We start from the raw sequence: 24,670 nt of genomic DNA on the forward strand, positions 1-24,670 counted from the left end.
GGACACTCTCTAACAGTTTAATATCTTTCCTATATTGTGGTGCCCAAAACTGCACACAATATTCAAGGTGAGGCCACACCAGCTCAGAGCAGAGCCAGACAATCCCCTCCCTCGACCGGCTGGCAATGCTTTGCCTGATGCCCCCCTGGACAGGTTGGCCCTCCTGGCTGCCAGGGCACTGCTGACTCACATTTAATTTGCCATCAGCCAAGACCCCCAGGTCCCTTCCCATGGCATTGCTTTCCAGCATCTCATTCCCCAGTCTGTCTGTACATCCAGGATTGCCTCATCCCAGGTGCAGAATCTGGCACTTCCCCTTGTTGAACTTCATATGGCTGGTGATTGCCCAGCCCTCTCATTTGCTGAGGTCTCTCTGCAGGGCTTCCTTGCTTCAAGGGAGTTAAGAAAAGTTGTAAAGCAATAAACCACAAGATCAATTAGAGTAAAGACATATTAGAAACAAAAGCACAACACAAAGGACACCAAGTGCCATCTCCACTTTCTGCTGATGGCCATGTCAAAACATTCCCTGCACTACTTGTTATTTCTACCCTATATTAAAAAGCCATTATTTAAAGTGCTGATCAGAGAGATCATTGTGCCACAGATCTGTTCCAAATCCTCACATTTTTTGTTTCAGAAACAGAACATATTGGGCCAAATCCAGCTAGTACATGATAAACAACAGCAAAGGCACTGAAATCAATGTGCTTGCTGTATCAATACTGCATTTGCTCTGTATCCATTTTACTGTTGGATATTTATTTTCTATTGACTGTATTTATAATACATCTACAATAGAAAACTGAAACATATTGGAGGATATCCAATTCTGGAAGCAATCTGATTCTCTGCTTTTTATTTACCTTTACTATTTTCAGCAGGATACTGGAATTCAAATCTTTTTAGAAAGAGAACAGTCAACCTGAGCTTCTATATATAGTCAGTCAGTTTGCTGCTATTTCATTAAAACCTAATGTAGACTGAACAAGACACTTCTCTGAACTAATTAATCTGACATGGAAAACTTCAGAATACTGAATCACTTATTGTCTCATTTTATATTAATAAATGTAGGCAGATATATTGACATCTTATAGACTCATGTATTTATGGTATAAAAACACAGTAGAGAAGTAAAGACAAGACCTGACAGAGACACAAGTTTAGTGGAGCCAAGCTTGGTCAAGAAATGAGACTCAGTTCTTTTATAAGAAAGGTGTACAGGAATTCTAGGTCCAAAAGATGGGATTTGATTATGGGATTTAAGGCAACTCAGGAAGTTGTTCCAGTCAGCAAAGGCAGCACAGGAGAAGGAGCTCACTGCCAGCTGTGGCAAAAGAAGCACGAGAAACACAATATTTAAACAATTCCATAAAAAGCCTATGTTCAAAGAGTGTTAGGGTTGCAAAGTTGGATACTCAGACGGTAGGAAATGCCTGATTAAAAGTTTCCCAGACAAATTAAACTTGTAACTCTTATGTACACTGTAAAATCTTTAATTACAGGATAACATATACCTTTTTACATGGCACCTTTGGTCTTTCTGTGCACATGGAGGACATACATTTAATGAGCAACTATTCATTAGCTTGTTTTATCCTCATTGTTAAGTGCATGGCCTCATGCCTCATTTACTATATCCTACTCAAACTCTGCCCTGAATACACAATTATTAATATCCTCATAGGATCACCCATGTAATTTATTGCTGTACTTCTTAGTACTTCACAAACATTAATTAATATCTCCAACTTCCTTGAAAGGACATGTCATTTTTCTTATTTTATGGTTTGGAATAGTGTGAGATGACAAAGGACTGATCTGTTTTTTTCAGGAAAGCCCACATTCCTGTGTGCTGGATTCCTATTTGTGTCTCCTCTTGAAGAAATTACCTATCACCATTTCCTTTTTCCATCCTAGTGTGAAGCTGGAACCCCTTCTCCTGCAGGAATACCATGGCAGCCATCTGGCAAGCCAGTGAATCCCTGCCCTTGATTATTTTGGGGCAAGTCTATCCCACCGGGCCATCTGCAGCCTTAAGTCTGACCAGGCATTTCCCTGAAAAAGCAAACAACCAGCTGTCCAAACCTACTGCTTGAAAGAGAAAGGACCACTGTGTAACCAGAATCAGGGAAGTGTTCCTTCAAATGAACCAGGCAGTCCTGCAGGAGATGCTGCTCCCACAGCTCCTCACATGTTAGTGCTAGAGGTGTTCAGCGAGGGTTTGAGTGGCTGCTCCACTTGGCTGCAGCACACAACAGGGGAGCAATGCCATTGGCCACAGCTCGCAGCTGCCACCAGAAGATTCCTGACTTCCTACCTTGTACCGTGAAATGACAGCAGTTACAGCCATTACATCCAGCCTGCCTTGCTGTGGTCTTGTCGGCATGGAGCCTATGGCCATCCCATTCAGCCAACCTGGTATTCCTGCTCCTCCCATAGCCACAGCTATGGCATCACTTTGGGCCCTTCCCCCTTGTTGCCTGGAAGAGAGCCTCTCCTCTGTGCCAGCCAAAATGTGTCCCTTGAACAGTAGAGCCTGTTTACTTGTAGCTTTCCTGGGCTCATAGCCCATCACTGATTTCCTGACAAAGTGAGTTCCCACACCGATGCACTTACTGGGACATTGCTGCTGGCCTGGGGAGATACAGGGGGTTCAGCTGATTCTCCCACACTTCTAGAAAGATTGGCACTGTACAGCAGGCAAGGTTCGACTTCATCCATGATTCTCTCCTTGTCACCCATGATCACCCCAGTGCCTGGAGACACTAGCTCACAGAAGTTATAAAGATGCTCTGGATCTTACAGCAGCGTACACCTCTAAAGCTGCTCTGGAGAACTCTCCGTTACAAACCCCAAGGAGATTATCCTGAAGGACACAAATGTACTGAGCTTCTTTTATAGTGATCCTGCACATTCACATGAGTTATCTTTAATTTTAGAAGTTCATATTTGCATTGCTCCCTGTGAAGCAGAAACAAGCCTGAGTTGCTGCTGTTATGAGCTGGAAATCTTTTCAGTAGAAAATGGCATCCTCAGTCCTCTGCCTTTGCAGACCCATTAGATCCCAAGTCCAGCAGAAGCCCTGCACTTATTTCTGTGAAGAGCAGTAGTAGAAATATCAGCCTCAGTATAGATAGAGCACAAGTAGAAAATGTGTCAATGGGGGAGAACAGGAAGAAGTGAAAGAAAAAGGGATGATAGAAAAGCATGTGTTAATGGCACCTAAATTTGTAGGTCATAAAGTCTCCAGAACAATTATCTGCAGTGTTTATAAATACCAAAATTGAAAAAAACAATTGGTAGCTTAAATGCAGCAACCTACACCCAGAACGAGAGACAAAAGACCAATGAGTTAATTAGCAATTTTGCCTAATGACTCACAGAGGTGGGACAGAGGGAGAGACAAACGATTCAGTCATTGGCATCTTTTGAAAGGTGTAAAGACACATTCATAAACCAACCACATGGCTGCCTTTAATAACAACCCGGAAGACAAGAAGACACTATGAGAACTAAATAGCTCTAAATAGCTAGCTTCCCTAACCCTTTGTCACCACAAATATTCTTGGACACACTGTGTGCAGACACACCTTCAAGCTTCCTAGTAGAAAGAATGAGTAGGTAAAACTATGAGAAGACTGACTGTGCACAAGTGATACCTGGTTTGTACAAAGCAACATAACTTTTCCTTCTTATGTTGTCTCTTGTTGAGGGTTGCTCCATTAGTTAGCTTTGCAGAACAGTTCTGGATGCCCCTCCATGGTTCACCCCCCACCAGGCAAGTGAAGATGCTCCTGCCAGGACTCAGCCTCAATGTGCAAATGGGCTGTGCTGATTAACAGCAGCACATGCTCACAGGTGTGATTTCCTGGCAGAAATCAAATTTGATTTGAGTCCCAGGTCAAATGAAGAATAACCAGCACATGGTGAAGGGCTTTGAGTGTCCGTGGCCATTGCCATATGCCTCTGGCTCTCATGCAGGGACACAGCTTACTCGGCTTCCTGCAAGGCAGCATCTGAATGTTGCACAGGGAATGTTACATAGGTTACAAAAGAGGATCTCACCGATTCACCATCACTCCCTAGTCCTTCATTACGTCCTCTGTAACACTGACAAGCTGTGTCAGTTGCCTCTACTGCCTGCAGAAAAATGATATCCGTCTCCACTACCAGATGTCCACCTCTTCAAAGTTTTAGGCTGTCAGTCCACTAAGACACCCGATAAACTTCACAGGCTGGGGAGTGGATCTTAAATACCAAGCCAGTCTTTACAAACAAATCACTCCTCCCTTGCCTATTAATGGCTTTGCAAACTCCTGTAGCATGTAACTATAGTACACACCTTTAAATGTTTTATGAGCTTGTGATAGTCCCCCATTCATCATTTATGGTCGAGTACTAAAATATCTTGCAGGCAACTGTAACGCTCAAAAGTGTAATAAATATCATTTCCATAGCGAGAATTTCTTAAATAAGAAAGTTATGACATCAGTATAATTAGCACTTTAATTTTTCGAAGCACTTTCAGCAAGAATAAATCCACATAGGACCAGACAGAGGTAGGTGCAGAAAAAAAATTCAAACTATTTAATTTCCATGCTGGACTGGGAATATAAGGTTGGGTTACAGCCTTATGCCATCAGTGCTGAAAGCTTTGCTTACCTGTGAATAAGTAGTACCTACTGTAGTTGCGTTGCCATGTACTGTACTCTGCCCTCCTTACAGGTGAACTTTCAGTTTGGGTTCCATTAAATTACTGTGGAACAGGCTGCATTCAGACACAGCAGCCTGATTATTGCCAGGAAAAATAAACTGCTTCAGTCTGTGGCTATCTACAAATATCATACTTGGTCATCACCAACATTCACATAGATTTAGGTTACTTCCTATATCTAAAGGCTAATCCTTTATAGTAAAACAGGTCCATGCCATCATAAGCAAACAGAAAATAACTGTAAACAAAAAAAGGACTGCTTTGTTTCATCTGTTTCACTTCGGCAGTGCAAGGGGAAGCCTGTGAGAAAGGTAATCATGGCCAAAGATGTTACACAGTACAGCTGTAAAGATAGTCTAACATCTGAGGCAACAGTTACCCATTAGGGTCAGTACTCCTTAAATCAACTCCCTGATCTGGTTCATTGCACAAATAAGTATGCAGGCACAGAGGGCAGAAAAAAGCAGCAGGAAATTGTGTGCCAAAATGCTTCTTAAGCCCTCACCACTGGCAGATGAAGATGCTCAGAGCTATATGATGCAAACACTCCCATGGAGTTTGTCACCATGTCCTTTAAGAGCATGGTTTAATGGTGGATTTGGTAGTGTCATGTTTATGGTTGTGCTTGATAATCTTAAATGTCTTTTCCAACATAAATGATTCTCTGACTGTGATCTTTCCATAGCAGTTTGCGTGTCCTTCATCAAGGTCACTGGGATGCAATATTTTAGAACTAAGAAGTGAGAGGTCTGTGGCAGTATGTACAGGAGAAAGTCCAGTCTTATGAAATGGTAACAAAGTGTAAACACTAGAAGACAGCTGGTTAAATAATGAGTCTACACAAATCCAGCAGCAATTTGTCCGCGATGTGATAAAATAATACAGGAACAGCTCTAGAGCAGTATATAGCCACAGCCATGAACTGCCTTCTGCAGATGTATAATAAATGCATACCAATCCTCAACACTGCTCCTGATATTCAGGGGAAAAAATAAAGGTGTTTTTTCCAATCCTGGATGTGGCTATAGTAGCAATGACTTTAAAATGGACTTTTGTCTGACCAGATATTGCAAAATGGCGGCTATGTTGAACAGAATTGGGGTCTGGCTGCAAGAGAGCAAATTACTGTCTTCATATGAAACGTAGTTGATGGTTTTCTCAGAGTTTGGAACTCACTAACCTGACAATTCCTGGGAAAGCTTTATAGACTCTTAGAATCATTTAGGTTGAAAAGACCTCTAAGATCGCCAAGTCCAACCTTAACCTAACAATGCCAAGTTCACCACTAAACCATGTCCCTAAGTGCCACGTCTACACATCTTTTAAATACCTCCAGGGGTGGTGACTCACCGCTTCCCTGGGCAACCTGTTCCAGTACTTGACAACCATCTTGGTGAAGAATTTTTTCCTAATATCCTGGTGCAACTTAAGCCCTTTTCTTCTTTTCATTTACTACCTGGGAGAAAAGGCTGACCTCCAAATCAGTACAACTGCCTTTCAGATATTTGGAGAGAGTGATAAGGTCAGATTTTTTGGCTAACACGGCTCATGTCTGATGTAATATTGGGAGCTCTATCATTAAAATACTATCAAATAGTCGGGACAGGAAGGGATAAAGAACCATTACCACATGCAGATTGCTGTCTCCTGCAGCCACTGTCTTTGTATGGTGATTGTCTGGCAGTTTTGTCAGAATCCACTGACTCATGGAAATGGCACAGACTAAACTTCAGGCTGGAAGGTATAAAAACACCAGTTAAAGCAAAAAGCCTTGAAATCTGATCCAACAGCAGTTGCACTGCTGGGGCTGTCGTGCCTATCAGTGTGGTAGCAGGAATACTGGCACCATGAGAGAAAAGGAAGGATGAGCATCTCACCACAAGTTAGGTAACTATTTTGCTCATCAGCACCTCAGTTGAGTTACAAGTTGTCCGTTTCTAGTTGTAAATTAGAAAGAAACCTCATGACTTATGTGATGAATTAGTGAATTCACATGGTAGATTAATCTGTGCAAAGGGGACTGAGCCCTTATTTGTTGTGTTCCTTTGTTTTTCAATGAGCTCATAAAATACTTTAGTATACAGAGTCTGTTGTCCTGTAAATCTGGAAGATTCAGACAGACCATAACAGCAGTCCTCAAAAGTTGTTCATTTCAACGTGACTTGATCTGTTTCATCACAGAAGAGTGAATAAAAAGTTGAATTAACTAACTTCAACTTATTGTGAAAAAGTAAATAATTGCAGAAACCTCAACAGCTGAACCTGATCCATGTGAAAGTTTGCCCAGAGTTAGGTGAACCTAGGAAATCAAAATATCCACTATTTTGATCACCTAAGATGCCCATGGAGCCACAGAGATGCACATATTAATTATTTTGATTACATAAGATACCCTTCAAGCCAAGGAATTACAGACCCCAAATAAACTTATTTAAAACCAGATTGGACTAGATATTTTGTTTTCTCCCAGTCTACTATACATCTACCTTTGAGGTTTGTAATCCAATGATTTCTGGTCTAAGTTTCACTGTAGGGTTTCCTACAGGACATTAGTAAACTTCTCTATTGCGTATTTCTAGAGCTGTCAAAACTTCATACAACACAGGACTGCTGCTTGTAGAGACTCCGAATTTAATTATACCACTTCATGCTTTACAGTCAGACTAGGGTGAACCATCTCAATTAACCTCTTTCCCAGCCTTTATAGAGTGCTTCATTAGTCTGTAACAGCTTCCCTTTTGATCACAATAATTATCATTGCAAGACCCTGGGAGTGCTTTTTAAAAGCAGATTCAGTTCCTCATCTGTGATTTATTTACAAGCATGGTCTCAGGCCAAGAATTTGTAGATAATTGTATGGTCTTTATTTAGGCATATAGCCTGTTAGTATTACTAATTCCCTGCAAAATGCTTAAGAAAAAAACCCTGAGTTTGAGACAGTGAATTTTTACTGACACAGTAAAGAAAAGGTAGGAAACAGAACTGGGATCTGCCCCACTGGTACTCCTGTCATGGAGTAGACTAGTTTTACACCAAGTGGCCTCTGAGACCTACCAGAGAGCATCCAGATGCCAGGTTAGGATGCTGTTCTTTGTAATGCTGCATCAATATACCTGGTTGTTTATGACATGTCTTGTGACAGTTCTCAGCAGTGGACCAAGACAGTAGGTGCTGTGTTGTCAGAGAAGAAATAGATCCCGGTCCTCAAAGCTTCCTGTATCCCAAGGCAATGCAGTCAGAAGGAAGCCCTGACCAGGCACACCAGTGTCAATAGCCACAGCCATGGGTCTGTGGCTGGAACATTGGTGGTCTGCTGTGCACCTGGTCTGCCTTGGGGCAGTAGAAGAGTTGTCAGGTCTGTGAAGACAGCCAAGGAAGTGGTAGCTAATGTAGTGCTGTATGGCACAGGGGACAGCCCCTCTTCCCTAGCCAAGGAACGGAGCTGTGGCACAAAGACAGCCACCTACACAGAAAGTACGGGGGATGGCACCCGCACTGTTTGCAGACACACTGCCTGTTTGCACATAAACGGAGCTGAGGAGATGTGGCAAGAGAAAGCTAAACAGGTGGTTTGTCACACGACTTGCAATGATAAACATCTGGTTTTATAACCTCATCCCAGGTCTCCTTCTTGAGGGCAAAAGAAGCAAAAAGTCTCTGGCAGGGTAAGGGAGACATGAACAGACAGACACACCACACAGAATCAGCTCCCTGTATATAGCTGTTAATGGTCTTTTCCCTGGATGGACAAGAAGCAAATTGTGCAAATTCATGCACACACATGAATATTACTATGCCCACGCTCTTCAGTTGCTCCATCTCTAAAAGCACCTTTTTTGTTGTGCAGACTTCTGTTTAAAACAAGTAGAAGGGACAACCCAAACAAGCCTGCTGACCAAGTATGAGTACTGCTGGTTAGATACAATGTGCCATGTCACTTGCCCAGAGCAGTACAGAGAGATGGGACCTACAGGTTTCCCAGCACCACCATGGGAGAGGCTGGCCAACACTTGTCTTCTTATATTATTCTACAGAGCAGGAAATACTACATAAGATCTCTCCTAATTTAGCAGCATTTTCATAGAGGTTCTGCTGCTAAATGTCCTGACTGGGAAGGTACAGCTGTTTTTGTATTTCCAAAACAGCAAGTCAACAGCCAGTGTTGCCTTCTCAGTAAAAAAAGTCACTCACTAGGCATCTCTGGCTGTCTGCAGCTACTGTGTTTTTGCTTGGGCTGTAATATTCTTTCCCCTGCTGCAGCATTTATTATTATATATTCCACTATAGGTACCTTACATACCCCTAGCAACCAAAAATCAAAGGATGCAGTTCCCAAATAGATGTCAGGCCTTGTGCATCTGTTGAGACCTACTCCATTCCTCACTACAGAAAATTAGTCCTAATTTATGTTCTTTGAGAAAAGTCTCACATCACTATGAAATCCCAAAGCAATTTGTCTAACAACTGTCTGCTACATCCAGCATGCATTTCTGGCAGTCTTGCAATCCTCAAAGGAAGAGGTTTCTGAAATGTGTTGGAGGAGGGCTATCTCCACATACTCCAGGGACAAAACCTCTGCCATAGACTCAGCTGGGACCCATTACCCTGCAGTGGGCCTCTGGCACCTCAGAGGCCAGAATTTACCGACCAGCAAAAGCCCGTGACATGGCTCTGTCTGATTTCAGCTCTAATCTGCATGCAGTTCTTGTCAGAATGTCAGCTTCCAAAATTTCCCACTGCCCAAAGCATTTTCAAATTTTGTGGAATCCTCAGTAATTCATGTCAAACCTTGGTCAGGGCACTGCTCTGGTCCTTCTGACCAAAAAAAAAATACACAATTCGTCTCAGCATCCCTGGTTGCAGAAATGAGGATCCACTGTTGTTCCCATGAAAGCCCACCAGCACCCAGCTGGCACTTTCTCTGCCTCCTGCAGCCTTTTAATTGCATTCATCCTTCCCTCTTTGCATTGCCACTCCTGAGTGCCAGGCTCAGGATCTGACACTTTCCAGCTACGGATTTGTTCTGGTTGACAGACATCCAGTTCTTGTTGAAGTCCAGCACAAGGCTCTCCACTGCTGATATGCAATCAGGTCTCTATAGCCAGGGGGTTCAGCCAGCCTGTCCCATATGGCTGTTTATATCCCTGGACAGGCTTTTGCTGCTAATCAGGTTGACCTGATTCCCATAATCTATGCTTTTCCCGTGGGGTTTCTGCTTAAGGCCAATTGCCAAGGCTGGGAGAGCTCACACTGCAACTCCCGTGCATCTTTTGGGACACTCTAATGCACAGGCACACACAGGCTAGAAATCCCACCCTTGGAAGGGATGGCAATAGCCAAAAACCTACCTTCTGCCCTTCCAACAAGGTTTCCCCTTGCAGCTTAATAATGGGGCACTAAAAACATTTCAGCTGTAAAAGCAAGCAGAGGGGTCTGCAGCTTCCCTATCCTTGAGCCTTGTAGAAGGTTGGCACACAGACACAGGCCCATGCTCAGCCCAGGATATATTCGGTGCTGCTGAAAGGCAACTGAGGAAGCAGATTCCCAGAGACACTGGCTTTCTCTAGGCATTTTCCCAGGACCCAGCCAAGACTGTTACAATCTCCAGTGCTGAGCTCACCCTGGCTGTGGGAACCCCCATCTGTCAAATCAGAGGTAGCCAAGTGCAGATAATTTTTTTAAAGAAAACAAGAAAATAAGAGTTTCGATGACCTAAGGTCCCAAGAGACAACTTGTTGTCTGGTTCACTCTTTCTTGTCCCCTTGCAACGTTATCACAACCACTTTGAATCAAAAGTTCAACAATTCTTTTGGAATTCGGGTTTTAAAGATGTCTGAGAAACTTACAATAGGTTGTTCTGTAAGAAGATCTGCAAGAAGTGAATCTGTCAACCCATCCTGAGCTCTGCAGGAGGCATGTTGACAAGTTTGTCCTGGACATAAACACAGATGGAAGGAAATTGCCATAAAAAAACCCAAAACATGAAAAGTCATAAAGGATGTAACTGCACCTAAAATGTGTTAGAGACTTTTAGGTTTGTTAAGCTACAAAGGAAGATTTCATCCAACCAAAAAGCCCAGTAACCAAGTTCAGAGTGGTCCAGCAGGCTCCCCCAGACCAGCCACCTGGGACAACCCATCCCAACCCCCTTTCTCTTCTGAGAGCTGAGCTGCCAGGAAGGGGGCCAGACGCCAGGCACAAGTGAAGATCCTCAGTCCAGCGTGAGGTTTCATTCCCAGCAGCAACACGGGTTTGGAGATGGGCTCAAGTCTCAGTGTCATCTAAGTGCCCAGTGCAGCCACCAAAATGACATGCCAGCCATGTTTTTTATTCCTGTTGCCTCTGAGAACAACAGTGTTACCAGAAATAGGATCAGTGGGGACAATCTCCTCCTTAGGAGAAAACCATTAGCCACAGAAACAAGGAATGAGCCTATAAAAGAATCTCACTATCAAGGGACCCATCTGGCTCTCACCAGTGAGAATTTGCATGGCTCCCAAGCATTTAAGTGCAGAATTAATAAGAATCTCTTTATTTCTTCAGTTCTAGGCAGTAGGAGGAACAGTTGATTAGTTTGCTTGTTAAAGTATTACTGACATTCCATACTGTAGTTTTCAAACAATCAGATCTTGATTATTTTTGGTCATGTAAATTAAATTCTTACAAGGATTATTTTCAAGCCTATTTAACTCTATATAAATGCAACATTATTTTCAAATCTCAAATTTCCTTGCCCCAACAAACTAAACAGTGTGTTTTCATGCACATGGCACAGGAAATGAAGAGTTTTTATGGGAATATTTAAACTCACTTTTGCAGACAAAGCAGACTTAGAAAACCTCTTTCAAAAGTGTGATTTTTTCAGGGTTCGAAGGGGCTAATTATGAGCCTTTGAAACAACATTCATCCTCCAAAAATAATTTCATTTTAATCACACTGTTTACTGGATATTTATAATGCACATGCAGAAGATTAAAGGGGAATGGATGGAAGGATATATTTTGTGCAGAGCTTGGGGAAGAAACCCAGATTCCAGTTTTGTAGAGAAGTTCATTGGAAATTCTCGTTGAGAATTCTTATTTCCATAATAAAACCAAAAAACAGACATCTTCCAAATGCACTGGATGCACTATGGTGGCCCACGCCCACTAGTATATGTACTTTGGGAAAAGTACATTACCAGGCTTCCGGGCCAAGGAACAAACAAACAGCAACAGAAACGTTTCTGGGCAGAGATGGACTCTTGCCTGAAGGACTGTGGGCTTCCCTGGCAGAGCCGAGCATCCTTGAGGCACGAGGTGTTTCGAGAATATGCAACGTGCCAATCTAAATATGAATCTTTGATTCATCTCTCATTGCACAGTTTTGCACTTGTGCTTTAACTGAACGTTCCTTAGAGAAAAGGGAAAGGTTTTGAGGAAAAAAAAAGTAAAAAGAAAAATCAGAGCAAACATAGGAGGAAAGTGTATTGACAGCAACATCTGCTCTAAAAAAGGCAGGGACAGAATTTACCTTACTCCCCAGCAAATGACAGGAACTTTTAGATCCGAAACTAAAATGTTCTTCATCAGAAAAAAGTGAAGTCAAAAGAAAACCTGTAAAAGTAGAATATCTCACTGACAAGGCAGGAAGAAAATTTAAGAATCAGTTCAATAGTAAGAAGAAAAGTTCCAGGGGGTATTTTTCCACAGGCATTTGAAGAAAAACTTGAAACAATGAGCAAATTCAGATTGAATTCAGTTAAATTCTTGACTGAAAGAAGAGTAAAGTTATAGATTTCTGAAGATGGCAAATATTTCCACTCCAACCTTTTGCAAGTAAAAATTTTGTAACTCATTTGTTCAAAACACCATTCAATTCAAAAAACACAAGACTAATCAAAACACAAACAATCCAGTTTTGGTGGAATGAAACACTTTGGTTCATTCAAGGTTTTGGCATGATAAGCTTTTTGGTTTCATTTTGCCAAAGAAAACTTCAAAAAATTCTGACACAAGACATTTTTCCTGCTTTTTTGGTTTGGCTTCTGTACAAAAAAACCCCTAATCAGTATTTGCCTGGATGTATTATAGTCACTGAATGAAATTATGCCAAGGTAACATGACTTTAACATAGCAAAATGAAGATGCTAAAGTATCAGATTAATCCAAAGCAGCTGTTTTATGCTTGCTGACTGCTGAAGGAAATACAGAAATAATGATGCAATTGCTTACATGTAATGACTTGTGGAATATCAGCTATGTTTTTAGAACCCAAAGCTGGTGGAAGCTTTCTTTCCCTCTGTCCTTTGCATCTTCTCACTGGGCTTCTGGCCACACATACCAATGATATACTGCTAGTGAGGCGGACAGCTGCTTCCAAAACTTTTTTAAAAATGGACTTCACTGACCAACAGTGGCTGCCTTTTGCCAGCACAAGTATTGCCTTGGTCTTCACAGGTTATTTATTGGTGCTGTGCTGCAACATACTTCATTTCAAAGACATAAGTCAATTTAGCTGTAAAGTTCTTTACATTTTTGCGTGCCCTCACTTGTGATGGTGAATGTTCTCTGGTAGGCAAGATGTGATTGTTCATGAGACAGTCACGGCCTCCTGCTGCTCTCTGTGCTCCCATTTCTGCAGCTCCTGTGACCATTCCTGCCACCCTTGAGGTCACCGCTGGGATCGCTGAACTTCTGCCAGCATCAGGAAAAGCAGCATGTTTCAGTCCCTTTCATGTGTGTTTGGAAAAAACTAAGTTTTTAGAGCTCATTTCTCAGAGTTAAAGAAAACCCATATTGTCTTCACCAGAAAATGCATGTATACAGAGCACAGATAAAGAATAATGAATGGGAGCCAAGAAAGGAGTTAATGCAGGAGTACTCACAGCACTCTGCTTCCAGCAGCAGTGATCTGCCCTGATCTTGATGATGATCCCTGTCTGGGCCTTGGGGACTGAGAGCGGCATTTGCTGCCAGGTAAAGAGTTGCTTCATACCCCTTTTACAATTTCTGCTATGGCACCATCAGAGAATGTCTCTATCTTATGTAGAAATAAATTAATAACTAATATAAACATCAATAAAAGAAATCTGTTTGGAAAGTACCCCCTCAAACCCTCTGGTTAAGTGTTTCATGAAAACACAGGTAAGATACAGTGTGTATTACTGCCAAATCAGAAATAGTCTTTCTGACAGAACAGTAAGCAAAAGAAGTAATGGAGGAATAACAGAAATGACAAATTTAAGACAGGAAGCATAGCATTTTGATACTCATGCAAGAGCTTAAAACCATTATTTTTGTACTGTCATGAAAACTCCAAATAGAATAATATAATAAGGTGCAATATTTTCAGTGGTTTTTGTCACATTCAACAGCACGTATGACACCCAAGCACTTTGACAGTGTTATGAAGACTTGCTTAAGACCACCTGGGAGGGGATAAAGTGATTTAGAACAACATTTAATAGTCTAATGAAGCTCAAATTAGTGTTCTATAGTTTACTAGAAAGGTCCAAAGATGAGAGATGGAGAGAGATGATGATGATGGAGAGAGATGATGATGATGGAGAGAGATGATGATGATGGAGAGAGATGATGATGATGGAGAGAGATGATGATGATGGAGAGAGATGATGATGATGGAGAGAGATGATGATGATGGAGAGAGATGATGATGATGGAGAGAGAAAGAGAACCTAAGAGGGAAACATCTGCTTTTTCATATTTAGGATGGTGACAGAATAACTTCCAAATTTGTAATGGTACATATTGGTAGTCTAGTTATATTTCATAAAAATATTCCATATGGTATGTAGTAGGGCAGTATTAAAGTAGAAATATGAATGTCAAAAGGCAAAGGCACCACAGCCATTGGCTAAAACAAGTTCCTAGAAAGAAGACTTCGCATGAAGCATTACATGAAGCACATTACATGGGTAATGTGCTCATATTGGCATCCTCACCCCCATTCCCACACTGCTGTATACAGTTCCCAAAAGAACAAGTTCAGATTTAGAAACATGATGTATATCAAGTTACTATTCAGTAGATGGCACAAACAACAGGTGAGAGTTTCACTTCATGTATTTCAGGTTTATAATGAAAGCACAAGTCAAAACTCTATAGCCAAGCTGTATCTCAGATTCACCCACTGCGGGTCCAGTACCCTGGGCAGCTGTTTTTCAACAAATCCTAAATAAGGTATATAAAACTATTTTTATATCTACTGAACTTTTCTCTTTTGAAACTGAGGAGTCACGGGTAACATCCTTAATATGGTACCGAGAGAAGAAGACAATTGCCTTTGTCCGTTGCATCCAGTAAAGGCAGATTAAACCCGCAGGCTTGAACTTCTTTAGGTAGTCAAGAAGTCAAGCATGCATAGCTGGAGCTACAGAGTGACTTGGCCTTCAAAAGCACTGCATGGCCAGCATGTCAGGTACAGAACAGATGTTGGCTAAGCCAAGCATGCAAATCTCTATCTACAGTGCTAACACTGGATCCTAAGCTATTTGGTCCAGGAAAAGCATCTTTCCCCTCTGTAGAGCTGAGGTAAAAAAGCTACAACTTCGAAATGTGACAAAAACTGTCTATGATAAATTATGCATTAGCTTTCTGTGCAAAGTCTTTCAGGTGACAAAGAAGCAGATGGTTTTTGAGCCATGTGTACATATGTTTCTCAGCAGAAGAGGTTCCTATGGAAGTTTCTAGGCACAAAACCACAGAGAAGATCAGATAAAATTCTTTCAAAGAGCAAGAGGAAAAGATGTCATTCCAGTGACAACTAAAAATAAATTAATCAAATACTGGAAAAGTTGCTTCAGCATATGTTTAAAGCTGAGTAGAAGTTTTCCTGGATTGAGATACAAACGAATATGTGAGGTTTTGCACCTCTTTTTCTTTTTAGGAGTTTTTAGGCAAGTTGTCACAGGGGTCTCCAAGAATACACTCACAGAGTTACAGCAGAGCCCTTGAAAGCACAGGCACAGGATGACTCCAGAGGTAAAAGCACAAATATGAATGGTCAAGGATGGTCAGTAAAGGATTGCAACCCTGAGAGCTGGGCAGGGCTTGCTTTGGGGCATAACGAAGGTACATAAAAGGGAACAAGGAACTGATATTAAATAGGTATAAAAAAAATCTCCTATACAGTGAAAACACAAAGGAGGAAAGGGAAGGAATTAAAACAAAAAACCCTGTGCAAGATTGGGATCACAGGAAGAGCAGGGTAGGAGGAGGTGCCCCTGCACTCTCCTATCCCCTCTCTCCAACAGTAACAGCATTGTGCCCAGTCAACACTTATCCAAAGCTGATCCTCATTCCCCCTCTGTGGACAAAGAATGCTGTCCTACTGACACTCAGCAACTATCCTTCAAGTCTTGTCTTTTTGTCCATGGGTTAAATACACTAGAATTAGAGAGGCGTGTACACATGCATGTGTGTGTTTTCTGCTCTAGCTTTCCAACGCAAGGTGGTTAAGACCACAGCATCAAGTCAGACTAAAGGTGAACACAACCCAGTTGGGTTTTTAAAATTAATTAAAAACATGGAATAGTAAAAAAACAATTAATAAAACCTCTAAGTACTTGAAGGTTTATAAAATGTTGTGCAACTTCAGATAATGAATAAATAATTCATTACACAAATACTTCCTAAGGGTGCCTTTCCTTGCTCGAGGAATTCCTGAAATGAAGCTTGGCAAATGCAAAGAACCTATGAAAAGGATGGCATTAATTCTAGAAGGTTCTGCATTTAACAAGTTTCTACCTTAACATGAGAGGAGAATTATTATTCTGTCACTCCTTCTGGAATGATATTAAGATTCAGACGCCGAGCGCGGCAATGGAGTGCGAAGGTTTGCTGTGCACTGAGCGGCTCCTCGCCTGCACCTGTTTACGATCGATTGCCTCATTATAATTTCGCACAGCAGGAGAGAACACAGCTGAACCCACACCCAGAGAAAACTGAAAATTCACCGGGTTTATTAATGTCCCTTCCATCTGCAGCCCTGTATGCTGCTTCCTGAGCGCTGGGCAGCACCACACGACCATGACATGGAGCTTTATTGTCCGGTCCTGAACGGCAAAGTATTGCACCAGAGAATTCTCCAAGCTCTGGGGGTGGCAACTGAGCATGGCAGAGCACAGAAATAAGAAGCCATGCCCATATGATGTGTTGGTGTCTTGGTTTTTTATTCTGTCCCCCTCTACCCCCCAAAAAGGATACTTCTAACCAGGACCAAGGATAGAATAATGGAGAGGAAGAAAGCAGGGGGAAAAAAAAAAAAATCAGTGCCTTTTTCACGTTTTCATAAGCCATGATAAACCACCATCCCTGACTATTTTCATTCCTGCAGCCAGGCAGGCTCTGTGCTGCAGTGCAGAGAACCAGAGTTCAGGCTTCACAGCGTGGCTTTCTTTTCCCTGGGCTGATGAGGGCTAGAGCACTAGCCCAGTGCTGCTGGGCTGCTCCTGGGAAACACTCAAGATTGGATTGGAGAGTACTCTGAGCAACCTGATCTAGTTGAAGACTAATACAGGGGTTTGGACTAAATGACCTTTAAAGGTCCCTTCCACCCCAACTATTCTATGAGTTTATGAGTCAGAGCTGCCAGGAGGGTTCCAGGCACCCCTCAAATTGACTCGGGGAGTAGCTTTCAGGGGTAGCTTCCTATCCTCTTGGAAATGCACTTTTTACAACTGGAACATCATAATACCAGAAATTGCTGTAGCAATGCATTTCATTGGTACTGACATTCCTCCTGACAATATTTGCGACCCTTATCTGTATTTGGTTTTTTGTGTGCATACTGGTGAAAGTAAAGTGTGTTTACACATAAGGAAAGCTCAGCAAATAGTTAAATATATTCACCCAAAAGAGCCACATGTAAGAATCACACATGCAGAAACTGGTGACTGACACATGGAAATAGCTGACCAACCACAAGACCCAAAATAGCAAATACCCAGCGAAACAGTTGTACCACTGGAATATGTTTGCATAAATTATTCACTGAATAATTCTGAATATTAAATATGTAGAATGTTAAGGCAGTCTGGGAAAGTCTGCACACAGGAGTTTTTCTTTTTTGTATAGATTTTTACCACTTGTCCTGTTGGTCTGCTCAATGCCCTCTCTCCTCACAGTCTTTTAGACAAAGGTGTAACTAAGTGTCAGCATCCCACAGCAGCCCTTGTAAGTCAGAGTCTGGCCAACTCTGAACACTAAGAGCATTAAGGTAAATATGAGCAAAATGGCTTTCAGTATTCCTTCATTACAACAACAGCCTGTTATTACCAGATCCTACTTTCTTGATACTGAAAATGCTTACGGAAAATGAACACAGAGTTGACTTCTTTTATTTGCTACCAGTGGATTACACTTGGTTGCCTGGATCCTGTCCTGACCAGTCCATAGCAGTCTGTCACTTGCTCAAAAACTGCTCATGTCTGTAAGGTGAGATAAAGTACCAATGGTCCTTTAAGAGGCAGTTTGACACCACTATTTATTTCCTGTGATTGATTCAGCACAATGCAGAGGAACAATTTCAGTTCTTTCCTAGACTGAAGGTACGCAAGAAAAATAAATATTCCTTTCTTAAAATTCACGGAAGGCGAGGTTGAGAATTCTCTTGGTTCATCATGACCAAGGCATTTAATTCTATTCTGACAAGTGCATTAATGTAAGTCAATGCATCTTGGGTGGAAGAAGTATGAATCAACCAATGTATTTATTTATTTTTTTATAAATAAATTCAGTAGAAAAAGGTAAAAAAAAAGAGCAGGGGAAAAAATCCTATACCAATTTTCCTTTACTGATTCTCCAGCAGCAAGTAAAGAATAAGAAGTATTTTGCACAGGGTGGTAGATTCTCCTACTAATGAACTTTTCTGTACTACTTGTGCACTGTGAAATGAAAGGAAACAATGCACGTTCGTGACAGAAAATTAACATCTGACAGGTAGAAGAGGACAACCACAGAACGAGAAGGCAGCAAACAGCAGAGGTCAAATGAAAGGACTAAAACAGCCAACAACTTCTGAGGTGTTTCAGGGCAGAAACCAGTAAAACTCTAAGTGGAAAGTGATTAGCTTGTGACCATGTGCAACCTTTATTTACACCTCTGAACTCTGTCCAGTGTCTCAGGGTACATCTTCATGGCACAATATCAGGCTACACAGGGACCCTGAATGAACTTGCTCAAAGAGCTAAAGCAACTAAAGCTCTTCTGAGAAGTGCATTAAGAACATCACTTTATCCTGGCTAGTCTGTGCCTAGTCCTGAGAGGATGATTGAATATAAATCTCTCAAGCTCTAGAGAAAAATGTAGCCTTCGGGTTCTTGTGCACCATCTGCAAGGTATTTTTCCATCTAGACAAACTTATCATTGCCTTGACTGATGCCAAATGTTTCTTTTGTATGGCTAATTTACAGGCCTAGTGATGTAGGTATTATTTCAATTATTATGGGAAAAAAAATATAAATAAGAATAAAATCCCTTTAAGAGTCAGTGGATCCATGGAAGACAATGATAAAATTTACCATTGATCTCAATATTTCAAGAAGCTCATCTTTACAGCAAAAGATATCCTTTCAAACAAGATGGAAAGGTGGATGTATATGGTTCTATCTGCAGTAAGAGTATGACTTCCAAACCTATTAGGTATAACAGCTTCACAATTTTTAGTACATTTATCAAGTATATGAATCATCCCATCTCCATATTTCGGGTACAAATTCAAATACACCTCAGAGAATGTCAAGATAGTTAGCATCTAACCTTAACCAATTTCCATGGAAGAAAAATAGGTGTTATAACTTGAAGAATCTGACATAAAATTATTTCCCTGAGGTCTTACAAGCTGCAGAAGAGAAAACTGAATCCAATTTTCCAAGTTCAAAGTTGGCAACCTAATCTCTGGACAGGTTCCCTCTCCTGTATGTTAAAGCAGCAGCCTGGAAAAGAAATCATGTGCTGTCCCTCAGTCAAGTCTTTGACCTTACCATAACAGGTCCATAGGACTTTTTGGGGTGAGCTATGGGAAGAGGGTTTTCTATACGGAGTAAATGTTTATTGTAGGATCTTATTGTCCAGAGTCACTTATTTATTGCTACAACAATTGCAACAAATATCACAAATTCACCTGGGGTTTTAGTTGTTGTTGGGGGGGGGGGTTGTTTGGTTTGGGGGATTTTTTTGTTTGTTTGTTTTAATCTCTCTCACCATAGAATTTTAGGGATCTCAGTACTAGCACAGCCCTGCCAGTTGTGACTCCACAATGGGAAGCAGAGCAAGTCTTTCACATTGCGAGCACATGCTGGTGTATTACCAGCAGTCTCATATGCTTTGCCCTATTGCTGCTAAGAAAAACTGCTGAGGACCTCAAGGGAGAGGGGGCTCCACAAGAGCAGCAGCCTTCTTGAGCAGACAAGACCTGCAAGCTCAGGGGCAGATTTAACATAACCTCTCTGGCACGTCTGTGTTCTCAAGAATTTCATGTTTTCCTCTCCTTGGGCCCCAGAAGACTTTCATTCCCCACCTCTAACCCACAACCAAGTCACAAGTAGGAAAAAAAATTCAAGTGAGTGTTGAAATGTTTTCTAGGTCTCCTGTCCCACTTTTTTAGGCTTTACTTGGAAGAGTCATGGCACAGAGTCAGGAAGGGCTCTTGTAATCCCTGGGATTTACATGTAAAAATCTAATCCTGGTTAGCTCTACCCTCCTCATCTCTAAAGAAAATATATAAGACTTTGGATTTGTAGGCTCTAGGAATAAATTCTTTAAATTATTAAAGCCTGATTATTCAGTGTGTAAAAGAAATCTGTTCCTCAGTGAGTTTATAGGACTACTGAATAAATTCCGCAGTCAAACACAATCCTTAATCTTTAATTTCCTGTTCCTCATCACAACAGCAGATTTAAATCTAATTAGTTTCTTTTCAATTGAATTGTTCTCTTATGAAAGATGTAAAATCTGAATGATTGCTTGACAGTGGGTTCAGAAATTTCTTGAACAAGGTCTTGATCCCAAGACTACCAAAATCAATGTTTTCAATGAGTTTTGGATCAGTCACTGTGTAACTTAAATTTTGTACTAATATCTAAACACGTTCTGTTGTACAGGAACAGTCTAGAAAACCTCCCATCCCCATATGGAATCATTGCCTTAAGATCACCCATTGCTTCTTCAAAAAGATTTGAAAGACATTTTATTTGGAAACAATTTTATCAACATAGCTGGTTCATAGTATAGTTTCCCTACCTCTGTTTCAATTACTAGTATTATTATTAATAAATCACAATTAGTTGCTATGGAGATAAGTCTGCAAATAAAATGTTATGACTGAACTTCCAAAGCAAATAAACAGTATCAGGAACAGATTAACCCTAAACTAGCAATGACTTCATTTCAATAAAAGTTGTGTAATCAGAAAAAAACAAAAACAAAAATCCAAAACACACCAAAAACCCCCCAAACCAAACTCACTAAATCTCTCTGTATCCAACACTTTCTGACAGCTACTGGGAGACACCATGCTTGCTATAATATTTTACTTAAACTGGAATATTTATTAAATCACAACAGCTATCCCAAGGGCTGGGCACTAACATGTTATCACGCCAACATGTTTCCTACTGGCAGCTATGCCAGTCAAAAGCAAGCACTAAATGTGTTGCATGCACATATAACTTTGTGTATCAGCTTATTTGAAATAGGGTTGCAGAGTTAGAGGAAAACTTTAACATGTATGCAAATGTAAGTTTCAGCATGTGAGAAAAGCTTTTAGCCTTGAGCCATGAATGCGACTGTACCAAACCAACAAGAGTATTTTGCTTAGAGTAAATCTGGGGTTTCTTTACAGTGAAGAAGGTCTGCTAGCAGAGAGTGTTTATCATCTAAGCAGTAGATATGTTTTTCGGGCATGGCTTTGTGAAACTAAGTATTTCTGAAAGTGGGGTGGCAGATGGGAGGCAAGCCCTTGGGAAAAGATTGAAATCAACATTTTGATTAAACTACATCTAAATGGAACCACAGAGAATAAATTAGGTGTAAACATTATATCCAGAAAAGATCCCAGGCAACAAATTTGGTTAAACGCTTTTCACTGCATAGAGAAAGACCTCTTTGAGTTCATTAAAGTATGGGTGGATAAAAGAACATTTTTCTTCTTAGTTCTGTCTCTAAATTCATTGTAATTACCGTTGCCGACATTTGTGCTATGTAAACAAATTCTCATTTACATTTGCTTTCATCTTTACTGCTAAGTGTGATTTCAGAACAGTTAGAAAGCAACTTGGGTGTATGAAGCCGTAAAACTCTGTGCTGGCTGCTGTGATGCCATTCCCAGGGCTTACAGAAGGAAAAAGCTGTGCTCTTCTGGAAGCCAGAGGGGTCAGGGTCAATGGTAGGCACTCACAGTGTTTGCACTGTAATGTCCTCCCCCAGCCTGGACTAGGAGAGGCTTTCCTTGGTAAGGACTGCCAGCATCCTACAGTCTTAGAGTGAGTTTGTGTCAGTGGCCCTCCTTCCTTCCTAAATTTAAGGAAAACACTCATCCCCATCAATGCTCTCTCCAAAGACGTCAACCATCATGTCATTCCCATTCCCTTTCTTCCCAGCTTTCATAATAACTGTTAATGGAATAAAGCACAGTCTCTCTCACAAAGCTGACTGCAGGTGGTCACAGTCAAGTCTTGGGTACTAGTGCTTCAAGAGCAATCCCTGTTCTGCTAATTAAATGATGTTCTCAGCACTTCATGAAAACAGAAAGAGGAGTTTTACGGTAAAAAAATCAACAGCTGAGATACAATAGAGAAAATTGCTAATCAAACCTGAGATTTTGAATTCCAAAGTAATAGAGAAGACCTTTACAGACAAAGCTTGAAGACATCTGAGGAAAGAGAGCCCTTTTCTTTCTCCATAGCCTGACCGATGCATCACTTCAAGCTAAAGATTGTTTTGACGTTCCAGTTCATGCACACACAATGTATGACTATCACAGCCCTGATTTTTCAAGTGTTCAATACCCACAATTTCAGCTAAATTCAGAGACACCTGGATTTGCCTAGCTCCTCTGAAAAGCCAACCCAGTATTTCTTCTCTTCTCTGAGCAACATTTGAGGCACAAACTAGACTGAACAAATATATATTTACAGCAGTCCTACTTTCAGAAATACCAAACAAGGCATCCAAGTATATTTTTGCAATCAGCCAGGACAACATACCTTCTCTAAAGCAAACAAACAAAGAGTCTACATCTGACCTTCTACTCCAAAATGGATTTTTTTTTTTTTTTAATCATGGAACTTCCTGAGAAAAATGAAACTTGTGGTTTCTCCCTAGCTCCTCTCTCTCCAGCCTTCTTCCTGTTCAAACATGAAACCCAGGAAACTCAGTCATTACCACACTCTCCCTTTGCATCTCACGGTCTTGCCAGGTGGCTCCAGTTGTGTTTTGTGCTACAGAAAAAGAGGCTTAGCTGCTTCTATTGCTGAGCACAGACTGATAGTTTAGCATATTCAGATGCATCAGAGATTTACAACTGCCTTGGTACAGGAGCTCTATTCATGGGCCATTAATCTACCTCTTTTATATGTAGAGTAGACAAGGAATTTCATATGACAAAAAAATTTGCCACTGAAGAAGTCAATTTGAGAGTTTCCCAAATAGGTATTATCTGGGCAGGAGGGGGGGAAGAAGGGGAGAGGAAGAATCCAACACCTTTACATTCTGTTGTGTCCTCAGAAGATTAAATTCTTTCTCCCCCAACCCTGCCATCTAGCCCTTCTTAGCAAGTCGTGCTTTTTACTGAGTTTTTCTTTCATCAGTTCGTTTCAAACCATACACCAGACAGGTTAGGTGGATGTTGGATAGCATCTGTTTAGAGCCTCCAGCACCATAAGCACACTCCTATTATCTTTACTAAATGGTTTCAAAATCTCATTCAAGACCGAGCTTTCTTTGGTATGCTAGCAAGTCACGTTTTACACAGATTTAGCTGGAAAACCCCTGAAGAGTAACTTCTGAGACTTTTACAAGCCTATCCGGAGCACAAGCAACCACATCAGTGAACAAAAAAACTCTACCATACCCTAACACAAGCAAGAAGCAACCATGGTTTGCATCCAGGTATTTTGAAGATAAACCTTGAGGCTTGAATCTGAGGAAGAAATTTCTAAATTGAAGTGAAACTCAGCATAAACATTTGTTTTCTACTCCAAGGGTGCAAGAGTACCATCTGATGGTATGATCCCATCTGAATTGTCATCTCATCTGAATTTAGCTGCCTACACACTGAACCTCAATTTAGTGTCTGTCTCTCCCCTGATATCTGCAGGCAGGCATAAGTATTTCAGAGGATGATTCAATCTACCTGTTTGGGACATCCAGAAAGAATACCTTAAATTTTGGTAGCTAAAGGTGAGTCTAGACTGATAGTGAATCTTCATCAAGTTTACTTTAAATTAATGTGGGACAGTCCAACTCTCAGGTCCCCAGTGGCACTGACAGGCTTAAATTACCCTGAGCAGTTGGTAACATCTTTATCTGTCATCTCTGACACATGTGGTCGTTGTGGTTTAGCTGTGAGTCCATGAGATGGAGATGAATAACCAGGTACCAAGCTGTATTAGCAAGAGTCTAGCCAGCAGCTGAAACAAAATTTATCCTCTTCCCTTCTATTTGGCACCCATGAGACCACATGTGGAGTACCACGTCTAGTTTTGGAATCTCTAGTAGAATACAGACATTGACAAACTGGAACGAGACCAGTAGAGGGCCAGTAACACAGGCCTGGCTCACACAAGAATAAGAAGAGTCTGAGGAACTGGTCTTGTTCAGCCATAAGAGGAGGAAAACACTGAGAGGAAATCTTATAGTTAATTTCAACAATCTAATTATATTCTGCAGAGCAGGCAGAGAAACTTGAGGTAAGTACACAGAAAAAGTACAAGAGGCAAAATTGTGCAAC

General features: G+C 41.2%; 2 long non-coding RNA genes across 6 annotated transcripts in view; one reads left to right on the forward strand and one right to left on the reverse strand.

Annotated features, from left to right (window-relative positions):
• LOC116787456 overlaps window positions 1-24,670 on the reverse strand; it is a 108,250-nt gene that overhangs the window by 36,243 nt on the left and 47,337 nt on the right. The window lies entirely within an intron of this gene.
• LOC116787457 lies at window positions 7,884-10,724 on the forward strand. The gene is made up of 3 exons (XR_004357298.1): window positions 7,884-8,075; window positions 8,568-8,619; window positions 10,572-10,724. It is a non-coding gene; the product is annotated as an uncharacterized LOC116787457 (long non-coding RNA).

This window comes from Chiroxiphia lanceolata, chromosome 5 (assembly GCF_009829145.1).
Source record: "Chiroxiphia lanceolata isolate bChiLan1 chromosome 5, bChiLan1.pri, whole genome shotgun sequence".
NCBI lineage: Eukaryota > Metazoa > Chordata > Aves > Passeriformes > Pipridae > Chiroxiphia > Chiroxiphia lanceolata.